The following is a 17,741-nucleotide window of genomic DNA, read 5'->3' as shown; positions in this document are numbered from 1 at the left end:
GCCTGTGTTTATGTGCTTCAAAAAGCTTAATAAGGAGGCTTAAAAGTGTTATTAACTCTCAACAGTGCCTCACACAGGCCATGACAACACTTAGATGCACAGACCTCGCTGTGTTATTAGGGTATGAATTAGGATAGCTCTCATGAAGTCCCTGACTTTAACCATGGTTTCTGCTGCCATAAACCTGTCACATATGGACTATGATCTGTAGTAATTTCATGCAACTGTACACACAAGGCAAACAGTTAATGCCTCCTCCATAAATCCCAATGGCTGAGCTGTAAGTAGGATATGGACGCAGGCTCTGCTAATTAAGTTGAGCACAAACCTACTCTTTACAACACTAATAACTACACCCATTCCCCAGGAACAGGTTGAAGGCACATGATGGAAAAGGTTCATGGCAGGCTAAAAAGCGATCTAGAGTAAGGCGCGTTTCAGCACAAAATGGCTGCTCCCCATCATGCAGGTTGCAAAGAAAAGTTCAGGCCCCTGTTACCTCTGGTGAGAAAATAGATTTAGCCTGGTAATGACAAATCTATCTTGAAAGTGATGGAAAATGCTTCTGAAAAAGATCTGAAGAATGTTCAAACAGCCTTTGATTATGGATCATTACAAAATTGCCCTGATCCGAGGCTCTAATTTCTCCTCCAACAGTTATTTGCCTTCTCCTATCTGCAGCACCCCCACCCCTCAGTGCCTCCCTCTTGAAGCAACATCTCGAAAAATTCAAGTGTCTGCTCCTAGAGGAAAATAGCTTCTAATTAAACATATTGTGTGGGAGTGAATAAAGCTGGGCCCACTCCTTGCTGCACTGATGTCAACATAGAAATGTTTTTCTTCTTTCCTACAAGTGCCAGCAGAGGCAGGGCACTACTGCTCTGCTCCTAGCTGCAGATTTGGAGAAACAGATGTTCTTTGGTACCAACAACTAACATGGATTTTCTGCAGGTCTGGCCGAAGAGCCTGAAGTTTTCTAAATTTCAAAATTAGGGTCAAGAACTAGGGGGCTGTCTGTTCGTCTAAGCATCACGTATTCATGGGCCTGCTCTGGATCTGAATGTGGGAGAAAAGAGAATCTTAAAAACCTTTATTTGAGCCACATGGGAGCACAAATTTGATTCAAAACCCACAAAATCAAGTATTCAGGGAATGCTACACAGCATTTTCATGGCAAACTAGGTTATTTTGCAGACTGACAATCTACTTGAATCATTCTCAGATTTATTCCTTTTGTTGATCAGAGAACTGAGCTCAGAAGATAATCCTATATTTCCTCTTTTTTTCTCTTTCTATTATAATGCTTCCACAGATACACACACAAAAAAATAAAGTGTTGCAGATGCAGACACAAACCTTGCAACATCACAGCATAATACAGAAAGGTTAAGACTCGATACCTTTCATCTAGTAGCAGTCCCCTGAGGCCAGAGTAGCTCTCAATAGTGTTGAAGCTCCTGATGATTTGATTTTCATCTCCTCGGCCCCCTTGCTCACCTTGTTGAACGCCACTGGCACACTCCTCTCTGCAGGACTCAGTGATCAATGGCGTTTTGATGAGACTGGTTGTAGGTCGTGTTTGGCAGAAACTCTTCAGAAGATACACATTTGGAAAACAAGGGGAGAAAAATAAGGAGCAGAAAGTTTTGCCAGACACCACCAGGAGACACACTATTTCTCTGTTTGGAATAACTCAGCTTTACTGGGTCTCTGTAGCCCCAAGCAAGGTTAGAGGAGAGAATCTGCCTCTGTTCTAGATGCGTCCTATGCACTGCATGCAAGAAAAGCTGTTTGCTGACTGACTGCAGCACCTCATGTTCCATTTAAACTCTCAGTTATGAGCATTCTAGTTATTTTAGCAGTAATAGTGGTAAAGCTAGGGCCTGTGTGAAATATGAAGAAACTCATTACTTTTCAGTAACACAAAATCACATTTTCCTTGTAGAGCTACACAATTTTAGGAAAAAAAAAATCAATAGCTGATCTCTGCAGATCTGTCTATAGGCTCACCCAAGTTCATATTCCTGCATCTAACCACGTTTTTTCCTTCAGAGCTTAGCTTGTCTGGAGCTGGAAAGAAGTGATCTGTTTTTCATTTTGATGAGGCTAGTGCTTCCCAAAGTTCACCTCTGCATAATGTCAGCAGGGATACGTGCATCTAGATGATTCAGAAGACACATATGTATCAAAATCCTTCTCTACTGATTTTCAAAGAAGTGTTTTGATGTGCTATGGTACTTTACAAGATTGAAATAAATGCATTTCATAGCCATCACCTCTCCCATCTCCCACCTTCTCAATAGTTATATTTCCTTTTTTTTTTTTCTCCCCAGAAATACCCGAGGCTACTTTTTGTTTTTATTAACACTAGATTCAGTGTAATTTGAAGACTTCTCTCTAGGACTTGTTTCCCTACAAGCCGTCTCAAATTGGTATGGCAGCATTTTCCCTGCACAAGAGTGGCTTTGGGGCTTTGCAGGTGCCATTTCTTAGCAGAAGAGAGTGATGCCAAGACAGTATTTTCTTCTAGTCATTGAATTATGTATTTTTCCCCAAAATGTAAATATGAGATGGTTGGGCTGATTAAAGCTCAGCTTTGTTTTCAGGAAAAAAAAAGATGTTTTCCCTCATCTGTAATGGACACCGTGGCGATATTTTTGAAATTATCACAGGATATAGTGAGGCACTTTTAAAAATACTGCAAATGAGAGCTTAATCACCTTCAGGAATGCCACTGAAACTCTGGTTCCAGCTGTTTTATCTTCCTACTCAGCTCCTTGGAGGAGTGGTTGAAGCCGAAAGTGGAATAATGTAGATGTAAGGCTTCAAGGCATTCCCTTCCCCGGCTTCTCTCCTCCTTAACTATTTTATTTTTGCAAGAGAGGCAACAGACTACGCTGTGTGACCATGCTCTGGCTACCCTGCTTCATATCCTGATGTTGTGCAAACCAATAATCAGTCATTTCATTCTCTGCCACAGACAGGCTTTGACAAAACCTTACCTGAAAAGCAGTAGCCCTGCACCGTGTACTCTCGTTTAAACTAAACAGGGAACTGTTCTCCCTTCTATTCCTGGTGGGACACAAAGGGAGCTCAGAAAAGAGTGAGCATCAGGGTAATGCACCTTTAACTTTTAAGTTCCCAGAGGGTTTTGACTGTTCTCCAACCCTTGTTCTTTTACTTTTATTTATTTGTTTATTTATTTAAATGAAGTTGAATTGTACTTATATAAATGTGTAGGACCTACCTTATTTCATCTCAGATTTCTGTGACCTTGTCACTGCAGCACATCTGGGCTATGCATGTTGAAGGGAGGTGAAGGTTTAGATACATTCATTTGGCTGGTTCAGGAGCCTACCCTACTGCCTATATGGTCCATCCACACTTAGATGTTATTTGGCACATTGATCTAGAGGAGAAATTTGTCCTGAGAACGGATGACATAATTTAGTCTCTTCAGTCGAAAAGAAATTCTTTTTTCCTTTCCCGAAAATAGTTTCATTTCCAGAAAATTGGCAGTCCTAGGCTGGGATATTTCAGAGCATGAGCAGTATATTCCCTGTGAAAGACCAGCCAGGCCCCTTGGGAGGTTTGAAGATTGCAGGCTTGCTGTCAGTACTAGCCCAAAAACCACTGCACAGAGCCTTGCTGAAACACGTGAGGTTTCTTATGTCAGACAGTGAACTTAAAGTGGAAAAAGGGAAGAAACATCGAAAGAAATCTCGTGGGTTTTAAGAGCTCTAAACCTGAAAGCTTTTGTGACACTCAGATAAGCCTGATTTCTGGGAAGTGCAGGAGATGTAGAGAAAAAGGGGACATAAACGATGGGAGTTCCTGCCCCTATTTCTGTATCCCCAGAAAACATAATGAGATCCTTCACTGGGACTCAGCACTGTGTATCACTGTTTCTTTTTCTAACAACATTTTTATCATTGTAGAATTTAAGCAAGATGGTTTATGCTACATGAAATGTATCATAACAAAATGTTGATCTGATAAAGTAGCCCAAATATTACAGAGGTGATATGAACTAAAATAGCACAAAACAGGAGCAACCCACTCAGCTGACTTTTCCTTACCCAGAGCACTGTACCACAGAGCTGCCTACCATGAAATGGCTGTAGCACTCATGGCCCATTTAAATCTTTTGAGATTGAAGCTGTTCAAGCATTTTCCACTGAACTGCTGGAAAGGAAAGGAGTCCAACCTTGGCATTAATCCTTACTAGGCTGTAGCTTTCTCCTCTCTGTGAGGGAAAAATAGCCCAAACAATGAACACAGAAGTTTAGCTTGTGAATAAAATATCACAGCTTGCTACAGGTTTTACAGTTTGACTCAAAGAGCCTATTAATTTGCTTTTCAGATTTTGCAGGTTTAAAAAAGAAATGTCTAGCAAATCCCACAGCCCCTCTACAGTGTCCTCCTGGAGACAAGCCTTTCTGCTCCTCTCCATCCTCATTTAGGTTTTGCTCCTAAAGGAGAGTGGTGAGGTGCAGCACAGCCTCCTAGAACAGACTCTGTGCTCTGCAGTCCCTCCATTGCCTTCGCTTGAGAAGACCAGCTCAGCCTTATCCTGGCTCAGGTTGCCCTGCCGACACCAGGCTAAGCTAACACAGAAAGTTCAGTGAGTTTTGTAACAAACTTAATTTCACTTCAGAGAGAGAAGGTGGGGGGGAAGACAACAACCTGTGATTTTCTAAAAAAAATAAATGGTGATTAAATATAACTTGCTCCAAAAAGATTTGTTGCCATCTCTTGACAAAGATGATCTGGTGCTTGCAGTTTCCTCTGAATTTAATTTCTATTGTAGTTGAACTTGGGGGAAGTGACAGGGGAAGGATATTAATACATCTTGGGGGTGAGAGGGAGTTGTTTTTCAAGTGTGACAGAAGCAATGAGTGTTTTGAACACCTCATACTTCACTGAAATCCAATTTTCTATCACTGGCATTGCACTGAAGCAAGAACATTCTTGGAAGTTGGAGCCTGGCATGCTAAGTGGCATCTATAACCATACAGGAGACGAATGCTTTCTCTTCCTTTGTTGCTTGAAAATGCAACTTCAGCCTGTGGCAAGGCCCTGATGAGCCCTGAGTGCAGAGCTTTGTCCTCTGAGGGTTTTACTTAGAATCCAAATTGCAGCTCACAGCTCTTCGTGAAGGCTAAAGAAAATGATGGTGTGTTCCCATGCTCAGGAATAATGTAACAGCTGATGGAGGCAAGCTCGGGCTTTAAGCAGAGAAGTCATCAACACTGGTAATGGACAGGAACGTGAGTTGTTTTGAATGGGAAAAGCAGCCTGCAATCCTCTGACCAACTCTGTCCTGGCAAAGAGTACTGACAGTAAGAACAGCACTCTTAAAAGGATAAAGACAAATCCCAGAGCTGTGGTTGGTGGGATGTCAGAATTGCTCACAGCTTAATCACAGCAAGGCTTGACCATCAGGGCTGTTCCCATAAGACATGCAGCGGACATAGGGTATGGTAGACCTGTGGAGCTGTCTTCCTGCCTGGCTGCTCTGTGGGTGCCTTGCAATGGCAGCCCTGCCCCTCACACCCAGCATGTTGGTGCCTTTGGGCAGAAATCTCTGCCTCTTGTACTGAAATACTTCATTCACCTCAGTTGAATGGGGTATAGTATTCAGAAGTAACATGCTTTTTACCTCCTGCCCAATTCACCGGTATAAACAAGTTAGGTATACACTTTAAGCATGTCATAAACCACTCTTGACATAAATTTATGCAGCCTTAATAGCACTGCATTTAGAATAAACTCCCAAGTGAGATGAACACGGTTAGAAAATAAGGCTTTCACTCTCCTGGAAACAAAATATATTCTTTTGTCACTACTAAATAATGAGAACATTAGTACAAAACATCAGGAAGCATTTAATAGGACATAAGTGGAGGATTTAGTTAAAAGCATAGGTAACAGCAAATATTTTCTGGCTATGGGAAAAAAGCTTGGAAGAAGACATCCCATGACAATGACCACAGCCCTGCTTGTCCCTTCTGCCTCCCCCCACCAGGAGGAGAAACCTTCTGCATATGAGCATAAAAGCTGGTTACTTAAAACAGGGATGGTGACCTGAATGCAGGAGCTGGTGGAGCTCGAAGCTTTCTTTTATTAATCAGTTTTCATGCATTTAGCTGAGGATTAGCAGAGGCTGCCAGCTTTATCAGCACTAATTTAGAGTACCTTGAAGCATTGAGAGTGGAGCCACCTGCTACTCCTGTAATTTCTGTGTGTTGCTCCCACCCTGGATTAAGAGACCATCAGGACAAAATGGGCACCTCAGGTGTGCATTGCTCATTGTGGCACCGGGGTCATAGCAGAGCAGAGACAATCACACAGTGCATCAGCACATGCAGGTTACTTTGCAGATGCAGGATGGCGCTGCAAAGCAGCATGCCCTACACCAGTCCTTTCCCCAACAAAGCAAAACTGATGCCTACACTGGAGGTCACAGCCTCCTGCCAGCACAGAAGCCCCCAAAGATTGTTACTGGGAACATCACTTCTCTGAACAATGAAGACAAATAGCACTTTCTTAAAAAGTAACCAAAACAGAAGAGGAGGACCTCAAACCCAAAATCAGTGCTGGAATTGCAGCTTCTCCCATGAAGGCTCAGCTATCTTCTGGCTGGCCAGCCACATCTTCCTAAAGCAAATCCAGCACACTTAAATGGCCATTCACTCATTTTCTGTCCAACATGGATATATATATATTTTTAACCATAACAAAGGCTTCCATGCTCTACCAATATGCACAGACCCTGAAAATGGCGTTGGAGGCCAAAGGCTGACAGTCAGCTTGAAATAGCCAACAATAGCAGCAACAAGAATCAACATTTCCTGTTTTGAGCAATTAACAGTTCTCCACTCAAGAAGGACACCTGGGCATAGACCAACAAAGAGATCTGAACATCTCCACTGACAATCCTAATCCTAGAATGCCTGAAAGGGCAACTATCACCCATATTTGCAACACCTCCTCCTGCCTGAGACAAGACAGCAGGTTGGAACAGAGCAGAAAGTCATAGAAAACTTCTAGCAGCATTTGAGCAGATCAGATATCTGTAAAGTATAAAGAGACCACCAAGTCTCTTAATAAAGCCCTGTCTCCTCTTCTTCAGCTTGTTGCATGTGCCAGAAACAGCCAGGTGTCAGAAGGTAAGCTACGAAGAAGGATACAAAGCAATGATCCAAAAGTGATAATTTGGGTTTTGAGGGGTGATTGAACACCTTTCAGAGAATATGTGGCAGACCTAGAAGTGCAACTGCAATCTTGTGTTCCTCTGTAGTACACTCAGTGCTTCCTCTGGGATGCAACTATGAGATCAGAACAATTAAATTCAGATATAGGTGCATGATCTGCATAGTAAAGTTGACATCCTTCCATAAATAAAAGACTAAAATTTCCAGAAAATCTAGACAAAGAGAACATAACTTAAAAGGTTTGCCAAACCTGGTTGATTTAAGCTCAAGTCCTGCTTGATCCAATATTATTTTTGCCAACACTGAAACAAAGTATGAAGAGCTACCTTGGGCTCAATGCGCTTCTTGTTTGGACCTCATAGTCCCACAGACATCAGAGTATACCAAGAGCATGGCTTGTGTGCACATGGCTTGGGATCTCCTCAGAGACCTAACATGAAGGCAGCTGTGCCAAATGGAGAAGCTTGGGCTCCAAGCACAACTCCATGCTCGCCATTAAGCCCTGCTATGACCCATAGCACTCCAACACCAGAGGAACAGCCAGCTACAAGCTGTGCCAGTACTCTGCAGCAAATAAAGCCTTCTCAAGGATAAGCTTCCCATTAATTATTTCTTCAAAGCCCTATGTGAGGAGACTGCCATGAAATCCAACAGGAGAATAAGACAATTGCTCTCATACCACCTTGCATGACTCACTAGAGAGACAGGAGCACAGTGGTGCGGAGGAGATAATTGCTCTTTTGTGGGTATATGCCTGGTTTCAGTTTGTTTAAATGTCTAGCTCTTGGCCGTTGTATTCAATCTTATTTTTATTAGGGTCTTAAAATTGTACAGCATGGAGAAGTTTGTACCTCAATGGGAGTTTTCATAATGCAATAAAACACAGCCATAAATAGAGGAAGCACAGGTTGCTCTCTGGCATTTACGTATAGCACTCTTCTCTTGCCTCATTAACTTGGTAAGTATTTGGGTTTGCTAGAAATCAGTGTAATTTGTACTAAAGCAGTAAGGTGAGCAATTTGAAACACAAACATACCAGAGCTGCTGTGCTGCATGTCATCATGGATAGAAACATTGAGGTGCCACAGGCAGGGGTATGGCTGCAAAACCAGGGCAGAGCAGTCACACAAGGTGGCAGCAGGTTTGAGCGTCACCACTCATGGTGCAGGATGTACTCTGTCCTCTCTGCAGAAGACTCACTGCTCCTGGTGCAGAACAGCAGTGCCGAATATCATCACTTCAGCTCAGCTTCTTTTCTCAGTATTTTTTTTTCCAAGTGGAGCAAATCTGAAGAAGGAAAAAGGCCAGGCTGTTTTACTTTGTGGGCTATATTCCTAAGGGATGCTGCTCCTTAAAGAATGCAGCTGCATGGCTGAGGCAGGCGATCCCACCCACCATGATTTGTGTTTGTTCTCTATGGGTGGCCAGATTATTTTCTCAAAAAACACCAAAAAACCCTAACCTCACAGATAAATTACCAGCAGGCATGTGGCCCTTCCACACGCTGTCATTCCTAGCTTTGCATAAACACCAGAATTTCATTCCTCTCTCTTGCTGCCATATACATTTTTAACCAGCCATATACAATTCCCACCATAGGAAATGCTTGGAAAAATAAAAGAAGGTGTAAAGAGATTTTGCTTTTGCTGTGCAGGGCAATCACATCACAAGGTATGATCCCCAAGCCTCATCCCATTGGTTCTCCAAAGACCACTTGGCAGTTGGAGAGGCAGGCAGGTAGCCAGACACTGCTGAAAATCCATTGCATAGAAATAGCAATGCACATTTCAAGTCTCTATACGTTTGTTTTCATATTTCCTTTGACCAAATAAGTCACTAAGATGACTATATACTCATGAAGTCTATGCAGCCCACACTCTGCCCTGGGAAGGACAGAAATGAGTGCTAGGCAAGGACCAGGAGGTAAGAAATAGGGCACTGTTGAACAATCCTACCTGCTCAGCTCCTTCATCTGCTGGTCACTGCTCAGGTTACTGTGTTTGCTTGCTTCCAATGGGCGGTCAACATGACACTGCTTTTGAGCAGGAAAATTGGATTTCAGAAAGAAATATGGATTCATGAATTAGGATTTATGAATGGATTTAACAAAATTTTAATAGCTTCAGCTCAGCATATTTATCTTTACTAGCTACAGCAGTGAAATGCAGTGAAGCTGCAGCTGGCATTCTCTGTACAGTAGTCAGATCTGCTCAGTAGGGTGAAAGAACCTTCAAATTACTGATGGACACTGTGAGTCAGTTGGCTCTCTGACAATACGACCTGGCAACCAGGTGTAAGGAACCTGCTTTGGCAGGGGGGTTGGAATCAATGATCTCTGGAGGTCCCTTCCAACCCTTACAATTCTGTGATTTTGTAATACTTACCTTCCCCATTTCTAAAAGCAGGAAAGGATAACAATGCCATAATCACCCTGGACAGGCATCAAAAGGCTTAATGAATTGAGCACGTTAAGGTCCTTGGATGCTCTGAGTGGTTTTGCTGCATTACTCCATTCTGGTGCTGATCCTTTACAGAATCAAGGAAACAAAGGGCAAAATCTCATTTCCACAGGCCTTGGTGCTCAGACTTTGTGGGCTGCAGAACATGGGCATCCCCAACCTGCTTGTTCTGGTCTGTCCCATGGCAGTTAATGTTTGCTAGGTGTTTAAATGCTCAGACACATTTCACCCCGAGGTTATTTGGAACCAAAGTCCACAGAAGTAGAGAGTGATGTCCTAGAATCATATTAGAGTTCTTCCTATGATCCTGTGATCCTTTCCCTTGACATTTTTGCACAGCTTCAAGCCAATGATTAACTTTCCATTAGCAAAATACCAGCCATAAAATACTGCAGGAACTTGCTCGGCATGCTCTTGAAATAGCAGATGGGGCTGAGCTGGGTCCTGCACAGCTGTGGCGCTGATGCCTAATGGAAGAGCAGGGGTTACAAAGCGTGTTACTACTGCAGTCAGCTCAAGGGAGCACAGGGACTGCTTTTTCCCCAGTAGTGGGAAATAAACCAGATTAGGCAGCATCCCTTGTGATTCAAGCAAGAAGGATGAACCTCAGATGGAAAAGGAAGAAATCTTGCGAAACAGCACAATAAAGAAACCAGCCAAAAATAAAGCAAGTAAAAGAGCACAACCAGGAAGATAAGGATGTCCTGAGACTGTGTTTGCTGTGGCTCAGCTTCACAGAAGAGGACAGTGTCATGCAACACAGCATGGGGAGCATCCTCTGCCCGTGCTGTGAGCACAGTGGCCTTGGCAGCCCCGAGATAGAGCAGTGTGGAAGAGCATTGACTGTGCACTGTGGCTTTTACCAGCTGCTAAGAATATGGAGCTGGTGGTCCACAGGGCAAAACTCAGTGTTCTACACAGGATCAGTCATGCAGATGCCCAGCTGCTGCATCAGGTACAACAGGTAGCGTTCAAATAAATTTGCCCGCATGAGCAAATGCTAGTAGGTGAAGATTAGGATGGCAGAATCAGGTTCCTAACGATCTTGAGTGAGGCTGTAAGCAGTCTAAAGAGAAGCCTAATTCAGATGCCTCGGTATGCAGCCTTTTTTATTACACCCACAAACCACCCACAATCTCCAAATTGCTATTCTTTAGAAACACCCTGCAGCATTTTCTGTTTCCAAAATACAGGAGTGCTATAGGCTTAGCTGCTGGATGTGTGCATGCACATGCAAAAATAACTAATGGGGGAGCTTGATCAGACAGCAGGATTTTTTTCTCAAATGATTTTAGTATTAAAGTAAATGTATTCTGTTATCCTGCTAGCATGGAATAATGAAACCAGAGCTTTTTCCTTCCCAGCTTTTTTCCTTCCTCTCCACTGAGCCTTACAAAGTAGCAACAATTCTTGGCTTGTGGGCTGCAGCAGCCCACAGAAGCTTTGAGAACAGTGTCAGAAACCTACAAACCCGCGCCGTTAATTGGGGACTGGGTTGCTGGTGACGCTTTGCAGCACTGGGCTGTCATTTCAAAGCAGCAAGGTGCTTTGCAGATGCCAATGCCTGACATTTAGCAGCGGAGGGTGGATGGGCCTGTGCCACAGAGACAGAGTATGTCTTTTCCAGAGTCTTTTCCAGCAGAGCGTGCTCAGAGAAATGGAATCCTTCCTCCTGTGGTTCCCTGACAGCACCTGCTGTTCCCCTGCACCTCTGAGAGAACACGACTGTCTTGAGAAGCAGTGACTGTGCCACCACTGGAGGTTCCTTTCAGACTCGCATGGTGCTATTCCAACCTGCTGCTCAGCCTTGCTATGCTTGCTGCCTGGTTGCTGTAATTCTCAGAGGAAGGCTAGAGGAAAATGGGATGAGGCTGATATTTAGGTTGCCTCATGATTTTCTGTTCTGCTTCTTGGACAACATATTTTGTTGTGGGTTTTTTTTTTTTTAATTATTGTTATTATTTAATTTTTTAAATTGTGGTTTTAATTTACAGTGACATAAGTAGATTGCAGGGGGAAAAAGAAGCCTGAGTTCTCTTCCATCACACTATTGGGTTTGCATGAAATCATCTCACAGGGGCCATTGTAATCATAAATACATCCATAAGGAAACAAGGGAAAAAACCTGCTCCTGGCTTTTAAACACACTTTAAATCAGCGCTCCTCTTTCTTCTCTATTCTTTTTAGACCTTCATGCTGCCCACTGTAACCACAATTCCTCTGGCGCATAAGGGCCTGTAATGTCTTTTACTCCAGAAGCTGAAGAGCACTAAAATCTCCAGAGATACACGAGGTAGGGGAGTACGGCTGGTCCGTTTTCCATGGTGTGTGTATAAGGGAGGTATAATCTAAAATTTCCAAGGTGATGCATCAGAAGCGATGTACAGCTTAAGCAGAGAAAAACCCCCAGCAGCAGTCACATTGCACCAAAGTCACAAGCTGTTCCTTCATGGCACTGTCCCTCCATCTTGCACTCAGATCTGCCTTCTGCAGCAGAGAAATGCTGCTCATTACATCCTACATTGCCCCCACTCCTTTTCTGCAGCGCCCTCTGGATGTAAAACAATCACTGCATGGCTTATCTTCAGTCTTTGCTCTATGTGTGTTAGATTATTTTGTGAACAAAAGCACAGTGTAAAGACTGGGAACTGCCTTATGCCGTTATGTTAGCAAAGACTTTAGTTATAACTCCACATTTATTAGCATCTTCACCAAAGTAATCTGAGGAAATGCTGTACTCTAACACAGAAATACCACAGGGTCATCAAAGCAAGAGCACAGTATGATCCTTAGGTCCCCCAGACCCCTGCATCCTGGCCCTCAGCATTACAGCACACTCAGAGCCTCCCAGTCCTCCTCGCATTGTGTTTTCCCAGTACAGCTCACTCCCACAATTGTAATTAGGCTCCTTGCTTTGCTCGTTATTACATAAGCTACCTTGGAGGCCAGAAACAAGAAGCTCTGCAAAGTACGAGTTGTTTGAAGCATGCAAAAAGGTGCTATGCTCTCCTAGCAACAGGAGTTGTAAAATAATGTAATCATAGCCAAAATAATGTGATAAAAGATGACGTGGTGCTTGTATCAGGTTGTTATGGCAACTGAAATAAGCTTAAATGCACACATCCAGAATTCTAAACAAATAATTGTATGCAAAGAAGCATTTCTAATGAATACCACTCATCTCACCTTCATCTCCATTCATTCTTGCATATTTTTGGCTGCTGCCAGGTCTTGTTTTAATGGCCTTTGCCCTCTTCCTGCCTGACCTAGTTCTTATTTTGCTTTCAACTTTCTTTTTCTTGACCCTGGTGATGTACAATTCTAATTTCATTCCTGGGATTCTGAGAGTGACAAGAGATTTACATTTCAATGCACTGTCTGTCACCTGATTTCATTTTCTTCTCAAAACAATTTCTTCTCTTGGGGAAATGTTGCCCTAAGGTGACAGGATTTCACTGCCTCCCCCTTGCCCGATCACACCTCCATTTCTTCCACTTTGACACTTATCACCCTAGCAGATGCAGGAGCCTTGTCCACAGCCATCACTGCCCTGGCAAGTGACCTGTTTCTCAAGAACATCACCTGCCTTGTTCTCACCACAAATTGCACTTAAAAAACAAACAAACAAAAAAAACTAATGAACAAAACCAACAAACCTTTTCCATGTCTTTTGATTCCTTCCCTTTGAGTCTGAATAAAACTCTGATTTCCATAGAGTGCAATTCTGAAATCAACCCATCTCCTGGAATAGTCCCAGTGGGGTTATGTGGGGAACTAATTGTTTTCTGGATCAGGATTTTATTCCCTGTTTTGTTCCAGGGCTGTTATTTTTTAAGTGATTCAAAAAGATACAACATTTAAACTGCTATCTCTGTGAAAAGGTTGGGGTGAGCTTCCAGAGGATATCCTGCTGCCAGAGCAACATTTCCCACCTGGCAAAGTACCTGGGGCAAACAGCTGTAAGATCTTCTCCCTGCCATTGCAGGATAACCCCAAGCCAAAGATAGCCAAGCTCAGAAAATGTAGTGGGGAAACCATCATAACAATGGACTGAGTCTAACAGCGCCAAAGACATTTGTCCTGTAAGCCTTTCATACTGCTCTGTTTGAGCCCTTTTGGTATAGTAATGACTATTTCCCAGTGGGCATATGCAAAATGATAGGGAAAAAAAGCCTTATGAAAATATTCACCCAGCTTTTACTACTAGTTTCTTTTTGCATGATGATGAAAATATGACTGGTGATGTATTGTCTTTGAAGACCAGCAAATTCCTGCTCACTGCACCTGGTCAGCCAACCCTCACTGGATACTCACAGAAATATCCCCCCAGCGCTGCCTTCCCAGACAGAAAACATGGCTAGGAGGAATCCAGATAGGGTTGGGGCTGTGACCCAACTCTGTCAGTCAAGGATGGGCTAAGTGACAATATGAGGTATTGGGAAGCATCTCCCCAGATCCCATCTTGCTTTGATGAGACCACCATGGGGAAAATGGGTGAGGCATCCTGGTTGTGGTAGAGCTCTCTCAGTGGTGGCAATTCAAAGAGCAAAGCAGAATAGGCTGTGGAATGTGCCACTCAGCAGACAAGATAGATGGTTGCAGTGTCAGGGAAGGAGATTTGAGATCATGGAACCGCATGGAAAAAACAAACATATGTATGGGCTGGGTGATAGCAGAGGTGAAAGGTGATCTGGGTTTTCCAGTCTGAAGGATCTGGAGCCGGCTCCAGGGAGAAGGAAAACCAAATTCCACATTAGGAAAAAGAACTCTCACAATATTTAAATGTTTAAGTTTTGCCCTTTCAGAAAAAAAAATGTCGAGCTCATATTTATCACGAATTTAACTAAAAGGGGAAATCTGAATTTAATTTTTTTATAGGTCTGTTCTGTAGCCAAGAAAACATCAGAGCCAGCCTATAATTTGATTTGCTCATCAATCCAGTGGGGGGAAAAAAAAAAAGAAAGAAAGATCATTTATCTTTACATCCTTAGGGCGCTCAGACTTTGTTAGAAAGCCCAAAGACTCCAAATACTTGACAATAATCCTAGTGGTGATATGTAAATGGTTGGAGAAATTTCATACAGAAACACTCCTGTGCTAGTTGGTTATCCCTTTAAGGTTCTCTGCATGGCTTCATTGCATGGCAGCAGCAGGTCATTTAGAAAGCTCATATAAATGATGCATTTGGAAAGTGCTTCTTGTGCTAGCTGATGGAAGTTAACTGTATGCAAAATGGCATACAGCAACTCATCCCATATCTGCCTGGTGAGGTAAATATCACCATCCAAGTAAGAAGATCACTTATTAGGATATTTCCAAACTAGTCTTAAGAGCACTGTAAGCATTTAAAAAAAAAAATTAGCAAGGTACCATTTGTCCAGTTGTTACAACAATTAATATAAGATGCAAACTGAGTCATTGGCATGAAGAAAACTGGAAGCTATTAAAGACTGTTTCTAATCCAAATCCCTGCGTTGAGTCCCTCTGCAGAAGCATGGAAATTATGTTCTGTGTTCTCAGCCCCAGTTTTCCCCTTAAAGTGCTAATGCTAATTATACCTGCTTCGCAGAGGTTTTGTAACAAACAGCCTGTGTGTGAAAACTGCTTTGATGCAAGCAAGTGCCAAGTTCTAGTAATAAACATATGGTGAATGACATTTTGTCTGGATTTATGCAGTGTAAGAGCTTATTTAAATCAGATTTGGAAACCAATAGTGAGTCAGAGGAATACTGGGTTGTTTCTCAATCAATAAATAAATACTTCCTTGAATCCCTTGCTCTAAATACCACAAGCCATAGCTCTGCTATTAAGCATTAAGCAGATGGCGTACCCAATTCTTTTGCCCTTAGCTTCAATTCTTTGCTTTGTAACAATTTTTCCAAAAGCTTTTTTTTTTTTTTTTCTCCAAAAGCCCTCCATCCTGCTTTTTCTCTCATTTAATTACGACTGCTCAAAGAGAAGAAGCTATCGTGAACTGTGGCACCTTATTCATAATATAATCATAATATTTGTAACCTACAAACAGGTTACATGCATTTGAAGCACAATTACTGATTAATTCTCTAAATACTTGTTCTGGCAATATGATGAGTGCTTCACTAAAGGCATCTAGGACTCAGATCTGGTGAGAACAGACCAGGAATGGGACAAAAGAGCTCTCCTCTCTGACACAAGCAGTGAGGCAAGGGTGAAAACATGCATTTGTAACCCTTCCAATAGACAGGCCACTCTGGTCAGAAACATCCTTCTATCTGCTGAGTTAGATCAGTGCACTTAAAGACTCTTTGGACAATATGCAATCCTGAATTATTAATAACTGTTCCTCCAAGCAGCAGGAGCAGGAAGAGAGGGGATAATCCCAACGCAGACCTAACTGTGTTGAATATGTGCAAAGTCACAAGCATGTGGAGATTTTCAGCAGCACAGAGAACTCAGCCTCAAAATGTATTCTTATACTTACAAACCTTTGAGGATACAGGCCAGCTCTTTGTTCTGGAACCCCTTTTTAATTTCCAGGTTGCTTGAGCCAGTCTGGCTTCACGACTGAGGTCGTAGCCCCACTGCACGCAGCTCCCTGCTACCCTAGCTCCCATGAATGCCTTCCTGGCTGCTGCATGAGCACACTGCAAACACTCAGCAAAAATTGCTTTTGTTCTTTTGTTAATATTTAATGCAAAATTTTAGCCTCCAAGGAGAAAGACCTCTCAATTCTGAGGCAAATCTAAAGCGATTATCGTATTAAAGTTCTCAATTATTTCTTCCCAAATAAGCGTTTCCATATGGACAGTTGTATGACAAGTGGGATAGAGCTGTTTCTGCCTCCTTCAGCTGCAGCTGTTGACAATTTTCATAACGCAGGATGAATTCCTGCACTACAGCCCCAAATTAACTTTCCAATATAGGCATGACTTCTCCCCCACTCCATCTTAAATTATCAACTCTGCAGTCTCACTGGAGGACTGGGGAGCTGTGGTTATAAAAACGTTTAATATTTCTAATAGTTTTAATTACCATGTATTTTTAAATACCTGTGATTTCTTATATCCCTGTAGGATAACTGTTCTAATTTGAGTGGTGACAATGTACATGCGTATGGAATTACATTTAAATCTTCCATGGTTACTAACAGCTATAGCTAAGCTGTTTGACAAGGCAAAGCACCTGTGCCACCCCAACACCATGAAAATGGGGCATCTTAAGATGTCTGTGCTGACATTTGTCCACACCTGGGTAGATGGCAGTGCTGTACGAGCAGGCTAAAACACTCAGCAGGCTGCCAGGAGGTGAAGCCTCCATAGAGGACCATGAGGTCCAGCATTACTGACCGCTGGGCTGTCCCTCATTCCCACACAGAGCTGTTTCATACCTGAAATGATTTCAAAGTGCAGCCAACCAAAGTCACTTTCCAGCACGTATCTTCCTCTCCATGCAGCTGATCCCCAGGACAGGGCCTGTCCAACCTTTCACTGCGATGTTGCTGAGGTGGATGCTGTTTGGGCAGTGCTTGCAGTGGTTACACACCAGCTCAACAGCAACCAGGGTATCACTGGTGCTTTCACAGTCCCTCTGGTCCATAGCACATGGTATAATATATCACCTCTTGAAATACAACAGAGAAGAGAGACATCAAAATCTTCCACATTTTTTGAGTGTTGGCAATTACTTCTCCCTTTTTCTACCATACTTCTGGGGATTAAAGTCCCAACACTTAATAGAATTGTGCTGAAACCCAGGCACTGTCTCTTCCCTCAGAGGGTGTCCATGATCCCAAGCTTTCACCACTCACAGCTCACACAGGAAAGCTCTGCCTTGGGACCTCTCCTTCCATGGCTAGTTTTTCCCATCGCAAGATGTAAAAGGGATTGATCCCAGAGCCTGACCCTCACCAGTTCTTTGGGACAGGCACTGGATACTAAGCTCACCCATACTCTGGGACTTCTTTATCTGGTCATAGGGCTGCTCTTGATTACAAGGTTAGAGACAAGAGCCTGCCTAAGTCACACCATAAGCCTTTTTGATGTTTTTTTGTTGCCTCTCTCTCCAGCCTTATTTTCTGTGGTTTGAG

Source organism: Centrocercus urophasianus, unplaced genomic scaffold (assembly GCF_019232065.1).
Source record: "Centrocercus urophasianus isolate 14NV4802_14NV808 unplaced genomic scaffold, USGS_Curo_1.0 seq_13, whole genome shotgun sequence".
Taxonomy (NCBI): Eukaryota; Metazoa; Chordata; class Aves; order Galliformes; family Phasianidae; genus Centrocercus; species Centrocercus urophasianus.
This window is presented reverse-complemented; position numbering follows the sequence as displayed.